Raw genomic sequence first — 17839 nt, 5'->3', positions numbered from 1 at the left:
ATCAGATTACCCGTGAAAGTCAGGAAACTAGTAAAGGGACATGGAGAGGCTAATTCAAAGGGAAAGAGAAGAATAAAGGGAAAATAATGGGAGAAAAGGAAATAATGATTAGGAATGATTAAATGTGGATAAGGATAATAGGACAAGGTAGAAGATGGAGATGGGGAAGGAAAGCTAGCACTAAAACCTTTGAAAAGCTGCATGATATCTGCTACTGTAGAATCTTACACAAAATAGCACATATACATAAGTTAAAAAGGTTTAAGTGAAATCCCATAATAACAGGGGAACATGTAGATTATCAGTTAAAAATCTTATAGATTGCTAGAATTATGCGTGTGGCATTGGGGCTGCAAATAGTGCAGTAGAAACTTTCTGGGATCTATGAAGGTGATCTTAGTGGGGTATACAGATTCCCAACTGTCCATTCCTTGTAACCAGACAATATTTCCAGTGTTGTGACTAGATTTCATTCAATTAAGTTGGTAGTCAAGTGGGGTCCATGGAAATTCCCAAGTATCAGAGGCTGTTGCTAACACAAAAGGTTGCTTTTCATACACTGAGAGTGAGCCCCCAATGGCAAGAACAATACTCATCCAACCCATAGAATATGGAGACGTCAGGCTGGTGCCTTCATGGAACCCTTACGCCTGCATTCTAGTTCCTTGGTGTTAGAAGGTACTCTGCAGACTGCCAAAAGAAAATGTAAACCCCAATCCAGCCACAAAACCTTTGAGGTATAATCTTTTCGGTCTGTATAATATGCTCTAGGGCAAGGGTGGTATAGGATTTGTGGGAGTAGCCTATTATTATCTACTAATTTGACCTAAGACTCATTCCACAATAATGAACCCATACACACCTGACACTACATAGGTGGAAAAGTTTCAGAGACTAGGTAGCTCAGAGACATATGTTAAAATTAAACACTAATTTTTTTTAAATCAAATGATTCCTAATGGTATTCTGTTATACTGTACATGGTTTTTTATCTGATTTATTTATTGTATATCTATGTGTAACTTACTTGCATGTATGTCTGTATGTGACAGAGATTTGAGAGGGTATAAGAGCTTCTGGAACTGAAGTTAAAGATGTTTGTGAACCATCATGTGGTATCTAGAGAGACACCCACATCCTCTGGAAAAGCAGCTAGTACACTTAACTTATCCATCCTACCAGCTTTCCTACTTCATTTTTTAATATATTTGTTCAGATGGAAGCTTCACCTCAGCCCCTGGCATGCATATATACAAATAGTCTGGAATGTTTGGATGTTTGAATGTTTGGATGGAAACCTCACCCCAGTCACTGGCAACCATATATCCAAGGAGTCTGTAATGTTCAGGTGGAAGTATCACCTCAAGTTCCCTCCCCTGAGATTTGCCTGAGTTCAAACTCTGCACCCGAAAGAGGCTGCCAAAAGATGACTCTTCACCAGAGATACTCAAGACCTCTCCCACAGGGTATTTATGGAAATCCCATGCAAGTATCTCTGCACCCCAGAGCACAAACATTTTCTGTCTCCTCTCTGAGAGGCTGGAAAATCATCTGAGAGTATTTGTTTACTCCCAGATGTATTAGTTGTTTCTAATTAAATTTGGTTTTTTCAAATTTGGATTTTTGCATCAGTGGAGAGACTTATTGGGATGCAGAAACTTTTCAACACTGACTCATATTGCTTTGTGAATCAATGGTCAATTTCTAGAAAGAAAATTATGTTAATAAAATTTCCTTTGGTAGATGCTGGAACACAGTTCATCAAGAAAACTGTGTGAGGAAAATTCTAATTTTGTGTGAGAAAATTCCCAAGAGAACATGGACAAATGTCCTGGACCCCAGTCCCTCAAACCCAAAATAGTTCTTGCAAAGAACTTTCATATCCCTCTCAGATGTAGTAAATAAGAGTGGATTTACTTCTGATTCCCTATCATTTTACTATTATTCAGATGACACTTCCAATTACAGGTTGTCTTTGTCACTGTATACACTGTATACTGTTCAGCCATAACCCCTGTGTACATGCTTTGTCGTGTGGCTATATACAGCTTGGACACATGTGAACTTTGCTCACATGACCTTGCTTAACCCCCAGAACACCTTCTAAGATTATAACTTGTCCTATGATCTAAGTAAAGTTGGTATTTCATGAGTTTTTAGTTCACCTCATTTTTAGGCTCTACTCTCCCAGGTTTGTACCACCAACTAAAGCAGGAACAGGTATGTATACTGAAAAAAGTAAACTAAAGCCTCATTTGCTTATGTGTCTATGTAATGGTATCTTTTTTTTTAATCCTGTAGAATGTACCTTGAGCTGCACACTTGCAAGATATGCATAGAACCTTGGACTTTATTTACAACTGTGCTTAAAATAAAAAGATTTTTTATAATTTTAAAACTATTGTTTTTAATTTCCCTATATTTTTTTCCTCTTCAATATTTTGTCTGCTATTGACATCATCGTTATAATCAACAGATAAAAAAATGGGATACTTCACTCTATATATTTGCTTGATGAGTTCATGTATGATTTGTATTATTTATTCTTTCCTTGTCTGGAAATAAACACTAGGTTTACTTTAGCAAAATATAAATAGTCTTGATAAAGTGCAATATCGCATTCCCAGGCTTCAAGTTGTACTCTGGGTCTGACTAGATAGACTCAAGCCACAAAATCTCCTCCTGTTTTTCCTAAGGGGAAGAAACAGTGTTCTGCAGAGCCATCAGGTAACAAATGAAGAACCCTCTGCTATCTCCCTGGGGGCATAGTTTATTCTTCCTTTTTCATTGCCAGAAGCAACCAGGTTCCTGCAAGATAGTATATTCCTGGAGAAATGGACAAGCACTCAATTTGAAACCCTATTTGTATTCAAGGAGTTCTTTTATTGCACAATTTTCTCTCCTGAGAGGACCTCTATGAAGCTAGAAGTTGAATTAAGAAAAGTGCAATCATCTCATTATTATTTGGCTGTTGCTTGCCTCATCTCTTCCCTCCACCATTTGTTTTTTATGTGATTGAATTAATGCCTAATTTATTTGTATGGCATGAATTATATATAGTTTTGAATGCTGTATTTCCCATGCTTAAGTTACAGTGGCTAATTAAATTAACAAGTAATGGTGTATTAACAGTTATTAGTCTGAAATTTAGAGTTAATTTCTTTTAATACAAGTAAACTTTTATCAAGAATACATAAAATCTCATTTGGTTCATTTGTTAAATATTCTGAATTTTTTCCAGGCAAATACTACTTAATGTTATTTTTATTTTTACATTAAATACTGAATATTTTCTTGATCAGCTTTTTGTATTCCTTGAAAACAAATAGAAGCTATTTGAGAGTAAGTAAGCTCTGACTTTCCATATCAATAAGTATATCAGTAAATTAAATATCAGTCTCCAAACTGGTCTAGATATTTCTGTATATTCCTACATTGTATGTGAGATTATGGTGCTTGTTTCTTCATCTTGTCATATCTTAAAAAATGCAGGTGAAGATATGACAGAATATAGAATTTAAATCAGGCAGTTTCTTAGCTTTCTTTTAGTTTTTGAAATTATAAATAGTTTCACTGTTTCCCTGACTCCTTTTGCTCCCTTCTAAACTTTCCATAACCCCTTTCTCTTTGTCATATTCATGGTATCCTTTTTCATTAAATTGTTGAATGCATAGATGTATATGTTCATACATGAATTCCTAAATATAATATATTGAATCTGCATAATGTTGTTGATGTGTATGTCTTCATAACTGAGCATGTGGCACCGGATAAACAATTGGTATGCTCTATCTTGCAAGAACTATTTTTTTCTTTCCATTGTCAGCATCTGTTATTTGCCTTTAGTTCTTTGGGCAATGTTCAGGATTCTGGGATTTATCCTGTCTACATTAGCATGCCTACCAGAGTTATCCTTTTTCATTTTGTTTGTAGGCAGTTATATTAGTGAGCCTCTCTGAGTGTAGCTTCTAGAGACTTATCTATCACAACACTCAGTCTTTTTTTGTCAGTCATTCCCTCCCCTGACTTCATTGATCACATAGCCATGGTGCAAAAGTTGTTGTGCAGATGTATACATTGGTCTGAGATGCATATCTCTGTATTTTGATTGGTTGTGTTTTTTAAGGGGAACTTATAATTGAGACAGTTTTATTATTAAAATCCCTTACATTGTTTTGTCATAAAATTATTGAATTAAAATTTAATCTATTTGGAAAATCTGGATTGACATCTCCAATTTTTTAAATTTTATTTTATTACTTTAAGAAATACCAATCCAAACTTCCCTCTCTCCACAAACCCTCCCACTCCAATCCCCTCCAGTCCTAAGAGAGGGCAATGCACCTCGCCCTGTGGAAAGTCAAAGGCCCTCCATTTTACATCTAGGTTGATCAAGGTATACATCTTAAGAGAATAGGATCTCAAGAAGCCAGTACATGCAGTAGAGACAAATCCCAGTGTCACCATCAGTGGCCCCTCAGTCTTTCTCAACTGTCAACCACATTCAGAGGAACTAGTTTGTTCCAATATCCGTTCACTCCCAGTCCAGTTTGAGTTGATGAGCTACCATTAGCTCAGGCAAACTGTCTCAGTGGATGAACCCCTCATGGTCTTGACACCCAAAAGATGCTCAATCATACTACAAAGTCATTTGTTCAACTATGCTCATAGCAGCATTATTTGTAAAGCCAGAACCTGGAAACAACCTAGAGGCCTCTCAACTGAAGAGTGGATAAAGAAAGTATGGCACATCTACACATTGGAGTACTACTCAGCGATAAAAAACAATGGCATCTTGAATTTTGCATGCAAATGGATGGAATTAGAAAACACTATCATGAGTGCGGTAACCCTGACCCAAAAACATGAATATGGTATATACTCACTCATAAGTGGATACTAGCCATAAACAAAGGAGATGCAGCCTATATAAGTTCATGATTCTAGAAAAGCTAAGTAATAAGGTGAACCCAAAGAAAATATATATATATATATATATATATATATATATATATATATATATATATATCCTCCTGGAAATTGGAAACAGACAAAGTAGTCAGACAAAATATGGCAGCATGGGGGTAGGGGGTAGAATGGACAGGAGAAGAGAGGGTTGAGAGGGAATGGGATCGTTGAGAAGGAGGAAGGACAGATAGGAGAGCAAGGAAAGAGTTATCTTGATTGAGGGAGCCATTATGGGGTTAGCAAAACTTCTGACTATAGAAAAATGCCCAGGCATCAACAAGGATGACCCCAGCTAAGATACTAACTAGTAGAGGAGAAGGTGTCTGAACTTGCCTTATCCTGTAGTCAGACTGATGATTATCTTAAATATTACCATAGAATCTTTGTCCAACAGCAGATGGAAAAAGAGGCAAAGATCCACATTGGAGCACTGGACTGAGCTCCCAAGTTCCAGTTGAAGTGTGGAAGGAGTGAGAGTATGAGCATGGTTTTGATTTTTAAAAGTAGACGGTTTTGGTTTTGGTTTTGGTTTTTTCATTTTGTGATTAGGGAAACTCATGTATTTCTTTCAGATATGAACAATAGTGTATTGAGTTTAGGTGGCTTGGTGCTTCCACTTGATAAATAATTTACAGCATCATTTCAACCACCCTTATCGTGGACACAAAATTGATAAAGGTACCATTTCATCCCCATAAAAAGGATAAACTTTTGATGTCTGAGTATATTTAATCTATAGAAACTAACAACTCTGTCTGGTCAAGTCCCCTTCATTTTTAATTTTTCATTATAACTCATTCTCTTTCTTTTTTGTACTACTTTCAGGACATAGGAAAGTTTAATAATAGTTATAATATATTACCTGTAGTATGATAAAGTTTTTGTAGCTACTATATTTTTTTAATTTTTGTTCAAATAGGTTCCAATATGTTTCTGCAATTGCTCTTCAGCTAAGAGCTCAGACCATATTTTTTTTACCTCAGACTCCTGAACAAATGGAATTACAGGCAGCAGTTATGGTACACTGCAGTTATTATTTTTAAAACACTATTTCAGTTCACTGAGTGCTATCACACAGACTTTGCAATTATACACAACTGACAATTCCTTTAGATCCTTCTATCATTGAAATCTGTACTTTAGAAAAGAGATCAACTATAAATTGTCCATTAACATATGACTGCTACCTGAAGGGGGATCCTGACAATAGCAAACTGTATAGAAAAAGGCTTAGACATGGTTCATGGATAGGTAAATTTGATATAATGGTGTAAGCTGAATCTGGGAGCGTGTTTATGACAGCCCCAAATAAAAGGAATGACCAAATCACTGTTCTAAGAAAAATTACCCCCACTTTCAATTCCATTTCAACAGATAGATAGTCATCTTAATTTTCTCAAGGCTGTTATCCACAAATATTTGAGACAATATGAGCATCACTGTCTTGGCATGAAAGACAAGTGCATAAAAATATAAACAGAAGAATTATGATTACAGACAAAGATGTGTCAGTAGATCCACAATTATGAGCTTATGAGAAAGATTGAGTGTTATTTCTTTTTATTTTTGTGACCACTTTCTAAGTTATATCCCTAAACAATTTGCATATAAGGCATTATTAGTACATGCAAGTTCTGGGAGACACTATCTTTATGGGTCCCCTTAATGCCCAATCCATGTCTTTGTACTAATACTCATATTCTGTGAATGATAATTCGTTTTTAAAAAAGTTCTTTGAAAATAAAAATAACTTAAGAAAGAATGAAGTCTAAGTCCATGGACAAACCATATTCTTTTTTTAAATTAATTAATTAATTTATTAAAACTTTCCATCCACCTCCTCCCCGCCTCTCTTTTCCCTCCCCCTCCCCATCTCCCCCTCCCTCTCTAGTCCTAAGAGCAGTCAGGGTTCCCAGCCCCGTGTGAAGTCCAAGGTCCTCCCCCCTCCATCCAGGTCTATAAAGGTGAACAGCCAAACAAACCAGGCTCCCACAAAGTCAGTCCATGCAGTAGAATCAAAACCCAGTGCCTTTGTCCTTGACTTCTCAGTCAGCCTTCATTACCAGCCACATTCAGAGTGTCCAGTTTTATCACATGCTCCATCACTCCCAGTCCAGCCGGCCTTGGTGAGCTCCCATTAGATCAGTCCCATTGTCTCAGTGGGTGGACACACCCCTCATGGTCCTGACTTCCTTGCTCATGTTCTCCCTCCTTCTGCTCCTCATTTGGACCTTGGGAGCTAAGTCCAGTGCTCCAATGTGGGTCTCTGTCTCTATCTCCATCTATCGCCAGATGAAGGTTCTATGGTGCTATGCAAGATATTCATTAGTGTGGCTATGGGACAAGGCCAGTTCAGACACTCTCTTCTCTGCTGAGGAAACCCAGACCAAAAAAGAGGAATATGGTATGTACTCACTCATAAGTAGATTCTAGCCATAATTAAAGGACTTTGAGCCTATAATTCGTGATCCTAGACAAACTAAATAAGAAGGTGAACCTAAAGAAAATCATATAGTTATCCTTCTGGATATTGGAAGTAGACAAAATTGCCAGGCAAAACTTGGGTACACTGGGTGGGGCAGGGGGAGGGATGGGGTGGATGTAAGGGGAGATGGGTAGAGAGAAGGGAGAAGGGGAGGATTTGGGAAAGCTTGGAGAAATGGGATGGGTGGGTTGGAGGAAGGGTGGATATGGGAGCATGGAAGTAAATGTCTTAATTAAAGGAGCCATTTTAGGGTTTGCAAGAGACTTGATTCTAGAGGGATTCCCAGGTCCAAGTAGAGGTCCCCAGACAAACCATATTCTTAAGTTAGAGAAGTTAGTGTGAGTGGCTGTGTGGCAGAACTGAGACTAGTGTGATAGGGAGAAGTTTTCATTTATACACTTTATTTTATCTGATTCGACATAATAAAGCAAATATGTTACAGGCAAAAGGCACACAATACCTTTTGAGAAAGAAGTCAGTTGCTGTGAATGATGAATGAAGAATTTCGAATACTCCATCTTCCTTTTTATTCACTAGTCATGTTGATATGCTAAAAAGTTTTCAAATATGCATATTAGGGCTATAATAACTTCTTTGGTTGGAATAATTTTTCAACATGAAAATATATTAGTTTATTTGCTTATGATTTGGACTAATACAATGGACATATTTTAAAAACATTGAGAAGTTTGTAAAATGTATTTCAATCATATTTACCCTTCTTTCTCAAATTCTCCAGAATCAAATTCATTTCCATGATCACTCAATTTCATCTTCTTTTTATTTTTCATAAAAACATTGATTTTAGATTGTCCAAACACTCTTGGGTAAGGGAATTTTCCTAGAGTGTACTATGCCACACATTGGGGTGACATCTGTCGAAGTTCAACCTTGACAGAGTTCACATGTTCCAGGGCAAGAGTATGAGGATTAGAATTATTAGGCAAAATGAACAGAGATATGAGAAAAATAAAACACAGAAACACAGAACAGCACAGAGAGGGAAATACAATGAATATTCTATTTACTAGTATTTATTTTCTATGTGCTAGTATACTTGAATCCAAAAGGAGATGGGAGAGGCAACAGACTTCATTAATAAAATATAAGGAATAAGCAAAGCATCCTTAGTTAAGCATTTTGTTGTTTGGAATTGAAATATTTGACCTATCATCAAAGTGGAGCATATACCTATATACTCAAAATACTAATTAACAACACTCTTGGTCAGGATCCCTTATCTATAGCCATACCTGTTGTCAACAACTTTGAAAAAGTAAAAATAAGCTCAATCTCTATGCAGTAGTCAAGGTGGAACAGGCCTCAAAACTGTAGGCCCCCACACTGGAGTCTGATCTTTACCTTTAAAGAAATATGAGACAAATGCCAGTGACTTTTTAAATGTGGATGGGACTTCATGCCAACTTCCCTCCCCTATGCAGAGATTTTGTCTGGCTTTAGTTTGAACAGGGCTTCAGAGACTTATTATTAATTATAGATGCTTGGCTATTATCTTAGGCTTGTTTTTCACTAACATTACATTTTAAAATAAGCCATATTTCTCATCTTTTCTCTGCCACATCACTGGTTACCTTTACTCAGTATGGCAAGTTTATCTTCTGCAAGTCCTGAGACTGCCATCTCCTTCCCAGTGTACTCTTCCCCAAAATGTTGTCTAGTCATAGGTCAGTTAGGTCTTTATTAAGCAATGTAATGTATATTTACAGTGAACATAGGAATTGTTTCACAGCATTTCCACCTTTTTGTCTAATTATAAAGGAAGGTTTTATGTTTTAACATAGTAAAACTACATATAACAAAACAGTTGGCAAGTAAGAATTACAGTTACAATAGCCAGTCTATTTGTATTTGACAAATTTGGAGAAAATGTTATATTATCTACCTCATCTTTGTGAGGATAAAGTTTTATATGTAATTCATCTTTTATCATAACTAAGGAAAATTTTAAGTCCAATTATTTAGTCATTAACTCCATCAAAGACCCCAGAACCCAGAAGGGTGTAATGTTGCCTAATGATAGGGGCATCAGGCTGCCTGGATAGTCACACCAAGGTTTTCTTATTGCTGACAGACATTTTTTGAGCAGCAGGAAATTTTGAAGGACTTCCACACCTTATCTTGGTGAAGTTTGGTAGTTGATTTACTTTGCATCTTACTTGCCCAGTTTGGACAGTATATGATCAGCAATTGAGGCAAGGGCAGCATTTTGATTAAATGGGTAGCTTTTGAAACAAAGAAAGAAAATTCAATATAGAGGTTCTTAAATTCCCATCATCTTCTTATTAAGTAAATTGGTGCTGACGGGAGCAAATGTGTATAACTGTCATAAAAAGCTGTAAGATTTTAAACATCTTAAATGTCCTATTATGTAGATTTTTGAAGTGTATGAAGACCATCCGTCTATGTATATCTGAGTATAATCTTGAAAATATACCTAACATGAGTATAAGTTTGTCTATCATAAGATATTTGACTATTAACGATGACTATTAATCTTTATTTCTTAATTATACATTATACTTTAAATGAGTTGCATAAACACATTACCCCAAACAAGAATATAAACAAATATACAGTATAACAAAATGAACTTTAAACTTACTTCAATAAACCAAAATCCATATAAATTTAAAATATTTTGATATTAAGTGTTGTTTGGTTAAACAACTTAAGGTTAAAGTATATGCAGTAATCAACCCCTTGTTCCTGTCATTCCTATATTATATCTCCTTTTTCTTTTAGAAAGAGATCTTTGAGTTTAACTCCATTGATTAACTTTATTTCTGATTATATCCAATAACAGCTTGTAGCCAACAACTATTTAATGATAACAAACATCCATAAACCATTTTTTGGGGAATATGGGTGGTGTTTTCTTCAGACTGCTTCCTGTTTTCTGGGAGCACTGGCATATTTGGGGAACCTTGAGAAAATCAGGATCAATGTTCAATATTGGCTATAGTAATATGTGAGGCTGTACAATCACAGCCAGAAATCTTGAAGCTGTTTTAGATGCAAAATTCTGAGCAGACAGTAACAGAGGCATTTTGGGATTCTGGATCACCTGGGCCATCTATTTTCATTGGTGTCTGGTCCCTGTGCTCTGAAAAAATATATATTTTAAAGGTAACATACATTTCTGTGCTAATATAATTATAGACTTTGCATTGCATACAAGTTATACGAAGATGATTTTTTGTTTTATGTTTGGAACAAGTAAAAATGATATTACATGCAAAATAAACATTTTTAGGCTTGTTTCCTTATATGTGTAGCCAAGATCTTCAGGATGTCCTTCTGATCAAATCTGATTCTCATAAACCTGAAATAAATTGATGGTTTCTGATTTCCTGTGGAAATGAAAGCATAACCTCTTCCTCAAAGTAACATATCTTTTGACTTCCATTTTGAAGTCAAGACATTTTAAACACATATAGGTTGGTATAACCTAGCAGTTTTCAAAATCCAATATGTTTTAGCAGCTTTTGTTCCTTTATTAACAATCATAAAATCTAAAGATAACATAATAACATACAGGGTCCAGACTTGGTGTATTTTCCATCTTTAAATGGCTTTTTAATTTTCCTTACTCCTTTTTATAGTACTTTTAATTTTACTTTACTCCTTTTTAAGTATTATTATACTTAAAGCATTTTCTCTGACTGTATAGCCTTCCTCTTTCTTTTTCTCCAAAGCCTAAGTATATATTTAAATACACTGTAACCTATATAGGTCCCCCCCTTATTTAGATCTGTCTGTACTGAGCATTTGTATTATTCTTTGATAACATGAGAAGAGTCTTTAATTTTTATAATAGTCGCTGACATGGTTCTAAGATTAGTGCTTGTTTTGGTGAATTGCATTAGCAGCTGTCTCCCCTCCACTTGGATCCCGTAGAGCCTAGCTTCATGGTGGAAGTATGGGGGAACTGTGTGTATTGCCCCAACTCTGGGAAGTCTTGAGTCCACTTGACCACTAAATAGTGCACTCCATGATGCTCATAGAAGTAGGTCTTCTTAAAAACATCATGCCCAGTGTTGCTGTTAGTACTAAACCAATAAAGCCACCTCTTCAAGCTGCACCTCTGTTTACTCTTAGCACCTAGCCTACCAGAGAAATTGGTTTTAAATTGAGAAAAAGGTAATGTGATAGCCAGGAATTAATGGGCATCCAATATGGTATTGCAAGAATTACCACAGTTTTATATAAGTAAATATTGATTCTAAATAACATTCAAATCTTATGTAGATTTTTAAATTTCTTCCTTATCTATATAGATAGCATATTTTCTATATTTCCTGAAAATCCTGTTCCCAGGTTTTTTTCAACTGAAAGAAAACATAGAAAAAGTGAATAAAACAAATTACTCTGATCCATAAATATATTAAGTCAAGTTAAAAATAAATATTATACATATATAATTTAAAATAAATATATAAATAATAGCTATTTTTAACTTGACTAATAAAGTTAATATACATTATATATAGAGAGATAGATATAAAATCAGCAGATAGATAGATATTTAGTGTATGTATATTTGTGTTTGCTAGGAAAATATGAGTTGAAAGCGAAGAATTATGAAAAAATTTATGAGTGTTCTTTTAACAGTCATATACTAATCACATTCTGAAACACAGCATCTCATAACTTATATTCATAACTTATGTTTTAAGTTTGTCTTTGCAATTTACTTTTTGTCAATTGAACTATTATTACTCTCTCTTTGTAATATCATGTGTATCAGAAGTGCCCTTTAGCTGATATATTTATTATATTTCTTATAAGGAGTTTTATATCTACTTCATAATTGCAGTAGTGGTAATAATTGCTTAATTCTAGTGGAGTATATTACTGAAAATGTCTCATATTGCAGAAAAATACCTGTAAGTAGAGAACAGAGGGGAGTTATGTTATCTTTGGTTTTGAGGCACATGAACAATAAACTGTTAAAAACACTACCCATGGTAATTTCTATACTACATTACTGCTCAAAATATTTCATTAGAAAAATAAAAAATTTTTTCTAGTTATGAAACAAATACATTATTATTTTCAATAGCTACTGACGATTTTAAAAAGTGTTTCAATGTATTTAATATGCAGAGCAAATGAAAGGAAATATGAACTAGATGCAGAATCTAGATCAATATTATATGATATGGGATTCAAAAGTAAACTTAAAGAACTATAGAGATCAAAAGTTTTGTCAAATTTGTCAGTAATACACATTGAAGAAAACAAAGGGAAATAAAACAAAACAAAAGCATGCTCAGCATTTGTTTTAGGAAAGCTTGCTATGTATTCTTATATAAAAGGAAATTAGAAAAGTTTTTTACTGAACAAAATCAATTCTAAATATATTGAAGACGCTAAAAGAATAGAGGAAATAGAGTTGGGGTGATAGTTCAGTAGTTAAAAGCACAATATTCTTACAGGGGAAGTATTTGGTTCTTGTCACCCACATAGGGTGATTCACAACTTCCTACAACTCCAACCCCAGTAAATAATATGCATTCTTCTGGCTTCAATGGGCTACTGTGTTCATGTGCTCATATTTCCACGTAGATAAACACACATGCACATACATAAAGTAAAATAGTCAATGTAAAATAAATAAATTAAAACCTGAAATACTGAAACTGCTTCTAGAAAAACACTTCAAGATATAGGTATCAGAAAGAACTTTCTGAAATGGATTTGAGCAACATTTTGGGGAAGAGTACACTGGGAAGGAGATGGCAATCTCAGGACTTGCAGAAGATAAACTTGCCATACTGAGTAAAGGTAACCAGTGATGTGGCAGAGAAAAGATGAGAAATACGGCTTATTTTAAAATGTAATGTTAGTGAAAAACAAGCCTAAGATAATAGCCAAGCATCTATAATTAATAATAAGTCTCTGTAGCCCTGTTCAAACTAAAGCCAGACAAAATCTCTGCATAGGGGAGGGAAGTTGACATAGCACCAATTTAGATACCTGAAGGAAGGTGATGAAAAGGAAAGATGTCTTCCATTATTGCCATTTTCTTTTTGAAATGCATGATTTTTTTGTACCTCCAGTTTTTATCTATGGAATGAACTGTGAAGTATTTTAGAATGAATGCATCCTTTTAAAGTTCACCTTTGTATTTCATTGACTGTGCATACAAATAAAATTGAATAAATGGCTCTCTTCTCCCCTCCCCTCTGGGGCCACAAGATCGTCCCAGAGCGGCTCCCTTGCACGTTGGGCCTGGTCTGTGGGCTCAGGTTGGCAGGGGTATTTCCTTTGCTTGGAGAGCCTGTCTGAGGACAGGCAAGCTCTGTCTCAGTTCAGCCACATTCCTGGCCAGCAGGAGACAGTGATCTTCTAGCAGACATCCTTTGGAGGAGGGGTGAGTTTTCTCCTGTCCCGAGGGCTTTGGCTAGGAGGAATTCAGACTTTCCTCGCCCCCCTCGACTTTCTGGTCACCAGGCAGAGGTGGGCCCTCCCTGTGGAGCTCTCCCGAATCCTGACCTAGCCTTTATCCAGGTACACCTTCCTCCCTTCCCCCCTCCCCTCTGGGGCCACAAGATCTCTCCAGAGCTGCTCCCTTGCACGCTGGGCCTGGACTGTGGGCTCAGGCCGGCAGGGGCATTTCCTTTGCTTGGAGAACCTGCCTGAGGACAGGCAAGCTCTGTCTCAGCTCAGCCACACTCCTGGGAGCAAGAGACAGTGATCTTCTAGCAGACATCCTTTGGAGGAGGGGTGAGTTTTCTCCTGTCCAGAGGGCTTTGGCTGGGAGGAATTCAGACTTTACCCGTCCCCCTAGACTTTCTGGTCACCAGGCAGAGGCGGGTCCTCCCTGCGGAGCTCTCTCAAATCCTATCCCAGCCTATATCCAGGTACACCTTCCTCTCTTCTACCCTCCCCTCTGGGGCCACAAGATCGTCCCAGAGCTGCTCCCTTGCACACTGGGCCTGGGCGGTGGACTCAGGTTGGCAGGGGCAGTTCATTTGCTTTGAGAGCCTGCCTGAGGACAGGTAAGCTCTGTCTCAGCTCAGCCACAATCCTGGCCAGCAAGAGACAGTGATCTTCTAGCAGACATCCATTGGAGGAGGGGTGAGTTTTCTCCTGTCCCGGGGGCTTTGGCTAGGAGGAATTCAGTCTTTCCCCGCCCCCCTCGACTTTCTCATCACCAGGCAGAGGAGGCTTCTCCCTGCAGAGCTCTCCCGAATCCTGTCCCAGTCTTTATCCAGGCACACCTTCCTCTCTTCTCCCTCTTCCCTCTGGGGCCACAAGATCTCCCCAGAGCAGCTCCCTTGTGCGCTGTGCCGGGGCTGTGAGTGCAACTCGGCAGGAGGGAGGGCCTGTATTTCAATAGACTACCTGCCGAAAGGTAGACCTTCTGTCAGTGAAGTCCCTGCCCAACAAGGGAACCTGACCTGGTACCAGAGGTTCCAATAGAGAGCATTTGAAGGAAGAGATGGGCAGACGCCAAGGCAAGAACTCCTCCAACAATCTAAAAAACAACATGAAAACTCCAGATACCAATGACCCTACAATAGAAGGTCTTGAACCTCTTAATTCAGAAGAAGCGGACAAAAATGCCATTATGAAAGCAATAGAGTCCCTTAAACAGGATATGAATAACTCCCTTAAAGAACTGGATGAGAAGTACAACAAAAAGATTGAAGAAATGAGTAAAGAAATGGATGAGAAATATAACAAAAAGTTCGAAGAAATGAGCAAATCAATGAATGATACACTGGGAAACCAAGAAAAAACAATCAAGCAGGTAATGGAAACAGTTCAAGAATTGAAAACTGAAATGGAGTCAATGAAGAAAACACAAAACGAGGGCCGGCTGGATATGGAAAATCTAGGTAAACGAACAGAGATTACAGAATCAAACATAACCAATAGGATACAAGAGATGGAAGAACGAATCTCAGAGTCTGAAGATACCATAGAGAAAATAAATGCTCTTATCAAAGAAATCAGCAAATCCAATAAATTCTCATCACAAAACATTCAAGAAATCGGGGACACAATAAAAAAACCAAATCTAAGAATAATAGGGATCGAAGAAGGAGAAGAACTGCAGATCAAAGGACCAGAAAATATATTCAACAAAATTATAGAAGAAAACTTTCCCATCCTAAAGAGTGATATTCCTATGAAGGTGCAAGAAGCATACAGAACACCGAATAGACTGGATCAGAAAAAAACATCCCCTCGCCATATAATAATCAAAACACAAAGCATTCAGATTAAAGAAAGGATATTAAGAGCTGCAAAGGAAAAAGGTCAAGTAACCTATAAAGGTAAACCTATCAGACTTACACCAGACTTCTCTATAGAAACCATGAAAGCCAGAAGGTCCTGGATAGAGGTACTGCAGAAACTAAGGGACCATGGATGCAAGCCCAGACTAATATACCCAGCCAAGCTTTCATTCACTATCAACGGAGAAAACAAAATATTCCAGGATAAAAACAAATTTAAACAATACGTAACTACTAATCCAGCCTTACAGAGAATATTAGAAGGAAAATTACATCCCAAGGAATCCAACATTGCCAACACTGACTACAATAACTCAGACATCTAACGACCCTTCACTAGCACAACTCAAAGAAAGAAAACACATACACTCTACTACCCCCCCCCCAAAAAAATGACTGGAGTCAACAACCACTGGTCATTAATATCTCTTAATATCAATGGACTCAATTCACCTATAAAGAGGCACAGACTTAGAGATTGGATACGAAAGCAGGATCCAACATTCTGCTGTTTACAAGAAACACACCTCAACCACAAAGACAAACACCTACTCAGAGTAAAGGGTTGGGAAAAGGTTTTCCAAGCAAATGGACCTAAGAAACAAGCGGGTGTGGCCATTCTAATATCTAAAAAAATCGACTTCAAACTAAAATCAATCAGAAGAGATGGAGATGGACATTTCATACTCATAACAGGAACAACTCATCAGGAAGAAGTCTCAATCCTGAATATCTATGCCCCTAATATAAAGGCACCCACATATGTAAAAGAAACTCTTCTAGAACTCAAGGCAGTCATCAAACCACACACACTAATAGTAGGAGACTTTAACACTCCTCTCTCACCAATGGACAGGTCAATCAGACAGAAACCAAACAGAGAATTAAGAGATTTATTGGAGGTATTGAATCAAATGGATTTAACAGACATCTATAGAACACTCCACCCAAATAGAAAAGAATATACCTTCTTCTCTGCAGTTCATGGAACCTCCTCGAAGATTGACCACATACTCGGTAACAAAGCAAACTTCCACAGATACAAAAAAAATATTAGTAACCACCTGTGTCTTGTCAGATCACCATGGAATAAAATTAGAATTCAACAACAATGCTACCCCCAGGAAGTCAACAAACTCATGGAAGTTGAACAGTCAACTACTAAATCACCCCTGGGTCAAGGACGAAATTAAGAAAGAAATTAAAGTCTTCCTTGAATTTAATGAAAACAAAGACACAACATACTCAAACCTATGGGACACTATGAAAGCAGTGCTAAGAGGAAAGTTCATAGCAATAGGTGCCCAAATAAAGAAAACAGAGAAAGCACACATTGGAGACTTAACAGCACACTTGAAAGCTCTAGAAAAAAAAGAAGCTGATTCACCCAGGAGGAGTAGAAGACTGGAAATAATCAAACTGTGGGATGAAATCAACAAAATAGAAACAGAGAAAACAATCCAAAGAATCAATGAATCAAAAAGCTGGTTCTTGGAGAAAATCAACAAGATTGACAAACCCCTATCCAAACTAATCAAACGGCAGAGAGAGAACATGCAAATTAATAGGATCAGAAATGAAAAGGGGGACATAACCACAGACACAGAGGAAATTCAGAGAATCATTAGATCTTACTACGAAAGTTTATATGCCACAAAGTTGGAAAATGTAAAAGAAATGGACATTTTTTTAGATAAGTACCATATACCAAAGTTGAACCAAGAACAGGTGAACAATCTAAATAGACCTGTTAGTCGCAAAGAATTAGAAGCTGTTATCAAAAATCTCCCTACCAAAAAAAGTCCAGGACCAGATGGTTTCAATGCAGAATTCTACCAGAACTTCCAGGAAGAGCTAATACCTATACTCCTTAATGTATTCCATAATATAGAAACAGAAGAGTCATTGCCAAACTCCTTTTATGAAGCTACAGTTACCCTAATACCAAAACCACACAAAGACACAACCAAGAAAGAGAATTACAGGCCAATCTCACTCATGAACATCGACGCGAAAATTCTCAATAAAATCCTGGCAAACCGAATCCAAGAACACATTAGAAAAATTATCCATTATGATCAAGTAGGCTTCATCCCAGAGATGCAGGGCTGGTTCA

This window comes from Myodes glareolus, chromosome 1 (genome assembly GCF_982192425.1).
Source record: "Myodes glareolus chromosome 1, mMyoGla1.1, whole genome shotgun sequence".
Classification (NCBI taxonomy): Eukaryota; Metazoa; Chordata; class Mammalia; order Rodentia; family Cricetidae; genus Myodes; species Myodes glareolus.
This window is presented reverse-complemented; position numbering follows the sequence as displayed.